This window comes from Bos grunniens, chromosome 3, assembly GCF_055505025.1.
Source record: "Bos grunniens cultivar Pamir isolate PY7600 chromosome 3, Bosgru_T2T1.0, whole genome shotgun sequence".
NCBI lineage: Eukaryota > Metazoa > Chordata > Mammalia > Artiodactyla > Bovidae > Bos > Bos grunniens.
In genome coordinates this window covers 103628477-103631403 of record NC_141167.1, presented here as the reverse complement: position 1 = coordinate 103631403, position 2927 = coordinate 103628477, and the positions used below count along the sequence as shown (strand labels likewise).

Below are 2927 nucleotides of genomic sequence, written 5' to 3'. Positions count from 1 at the left end.
TCTGCATGAAGAATGCTTTGGTGGGGTGGGTCAAGAGAAGCAGAACGAGTACACAGGAGAAGAGGAACATGGAGGAATATGTAATGGCTGGGTTAGGGCCCCAAAGGTGGCCAAGAACCCAGGAAATTATGTTTACAAAAAAAGCACTTGAAACTCGGTCCATCAGTGATGCTTCAGGGCCCTGATGACATAAGAAAAAACAAGAGTTAGGAGCATTTGTCTCCTTTGCATCAGAGTGCCTCTCGGGCACATGGGGTTCAAGACCACTGGCAGGTGAGGACAGGGTGGAGGAGAACAAAGGCAACTCAAGACCAAGATGCTGAGCAGATTCATTTTATTGTTTTACATCAGTCAGAGAGTACCCTTTAAGAAAATACCACGAGGAGTAACTTAGGGAAGTTTTCCTAGGGAAGTGAGGGTAGACATAGAATCCAAGGCCATGGAAGGGGATTCAGAAGAAAATTTGAGTTTCTGAGCCCCAGGGAGGGTTCATTGTCTTTGCAAGTTCAGAGTCTTCTACAGGACCTCTCAGGCCCTGCAGCCAATGAAGGAGGATAAAGATGATGTCCTCAGCAGTGTGCTGTCCCCAGGTTGGATCTTGTAGACTCAGGGACATCTTCAGCAGCAGCCGCCTCCATAGGACTGACCACTGCCCCCTCCACAGCACCCGGAGCCCCCCGAGGGCTGGCTGCAGCAGTCAGACCTGTGGGGTCTGCAGTGGTGGGACCTGCGGCGCCTGTGGTGGCTCAGGCAGCAGCCCCCACACCCAGAGCTGCAGCAGCCCCCGGAGCTGGAGCCGCAGCAGCCCTCGGAGCTGACACCACAGCAGGAGGAGACTGGGGGGCACTTTGGGGGGCATTTAGGGGTGGGGCATTTGGGGACGCACTTGGGAGGAGGCTGGCACTGCTGCTGGTTCTGCTGGCAGGACATCTTGGTGGGCAGGTTCAGGAGCTGAGGGAGAGACAGACAGCAGGTCAGACCAGCACACAGAGACCTCCTTTATGGACTTCCACCATCTTCTCTTTCCCCCACATTCTAAAAGCCTGGTCAAGTAACTCGTGGAGAAATTATCTCTAAAATATAGTTTTTCAAGTTTTTCACTATCTCATTTGAAATTTGGGAGCTTTTCCTAAAACAGACATAGGTTGTCCTCTTTCAACAAAGCAAGACATAGAAGTCAACTAACTAAATTGACGAACTTGCCCAAAGTCAAGGTCCTTCCTTAGGAGAAGGCAAAATTCACCTTCACAGAGTCTGACTTAAGCTCACTCTACACCACTTAGAATTCTGCTAATGTCCAGTCTAAGAAGCTGTTTGAAGCAGTAGTGCTCTCTGCTAAGGAAGAATAGAGATTCCCTTCTGTAGGAACTTCCCAGATAGCTTTCCAGAGACACATGTTAGTATCAGATCACATATCATATGTAATTTCATAATTATGCATATGTATTTGGGTTAACCAGTCCATATGTCAGCCCTTTGCAATTCTGTTTATATATTATCTATCTATATCTGTATTTATCTATGTATATGCTTGGCTTCCCAGGTGACCCTAGTGGGAAAGAACCCCCCGATTGATTCAGGAGACATTAAGAGAAGCAGGTTTGATCCCTGGGCAGGGAAGATCCCTCGGAAGAGGAAATGGTAAACCCCTCTAGTATTCTTCCTGGAAAATCCCATGGACAGAGGAACCTGGTGGGGTCAAGTCTATAGGGTCGCAAAGAATCAGACAAAAAGTGACTTAGCATACATAGCACGCATGCTTGTACAAACACACACACACACACATATACATGTATATATATATATATATATATACACCTGCCTATATATGCAAGTATATATGTACACCACTACATATACATATATAAAATGGAGTTACTAAATCATTTTAGAGAGAAGTGAGCCCCAAACCTAATCAAGGCAAGTGGGATGTGAAACGAGGTTTTCTGGTCTAGTGAAACTAGGCTTGGTTATGCACCCTTTACAACACACAGCCTCTTCCATTTGTTACATCGTAGCAGGTGAATTTCAACTTGTTAATCGTTATTCAACTCAGGAGCTTCTGGTACAGATGCCAGGTAACACTCCTGACCAATTAAGTAAGTGACACTTGGTGAGGGTGAGGCCGTTGGATCTCTGTTTTTATCTAACCCCAAATATGCTGCCCCTGGTCTCCATTGTTTGAAAAATCACTCTGACCCTAGTAGAGGCTTTGGAGCAGAAACAGAGCTGGCTTCTCCAAGGTAATAGCTTCCTTATGAAAGTATTGACTTATCTAAATCCTGAGAAACTCAAAAAGATACAGAACTAACTTAGAGCTCAGAGCATAGACACACAAATGCCACCTGCTGCCTCACAGTTCATCCTTCATCAGGTTTCTAGATTTTTTCTCCCTCTCAGGATCCATCCTCATCCTTGCCATCCCCAAGGTCCTACCCTCTGCCTTCCCCTCTGGTCTGAGTACCCTCTGTGGAAGGCCCTGCTCCGGCTCCCAGTGGGCACTTACCAGTGTCCAAGCAGCACAGGGTCTGTCAACACTTCAGGAGAGAAGTGGATGGAGGTGCTCTATCCGTAAGGCCTTTTATCCTGGTCTTGGGCTCTTCCCTCAGGTGTGAGACATGACCTGGGCATGAGAGGACCGCCTCCTGCCAGCCACATGGCTCCTGTGACAAGTGATGACTGGTAGCTCCTTCCTGGCTCTCTCAGTCGGGCTCAGAAAAGTTGCTCCCAGCTAAAAATATGGTCAATAGAAATGGGATTGAATTCCTCCCATAATCTGCCACCTTATTATCCTTCGTGGTACCTGCCTTTCAGTCTCTTTCTTGGAGCTTGGTCCTCCAAACCTCCCTGTTTTTCCTCCTGTGACCGTAATTCATTAGCTCCAGACCTCATTTGCACAGAAAAATACTGATGTCTCCATGGTTTTC

General features: G+C 47.2%; 1 long non-coding RNA gene across 1 annotated transcript; it reads right to left on the bottom strand.

Moving 5' to 3' along the window:
* Positions 1-317: 317 nt before the first annotated feature.
* On the bottom strand, positions 318-2566 carry LOC147376501 (uncharacterized). Its single transcript, XR_015161430.1, has 2 exons — positions 2507-2566; positions 318-951 (listed from the first exon to the last, which is right to left on the bottom strand). It is a non-coding gene; the product is annotated as an uncharacterized LOC147376501 (long non-coding RNA).
* Positions 2567-2927: the final 361 nt, after the last annotated feature.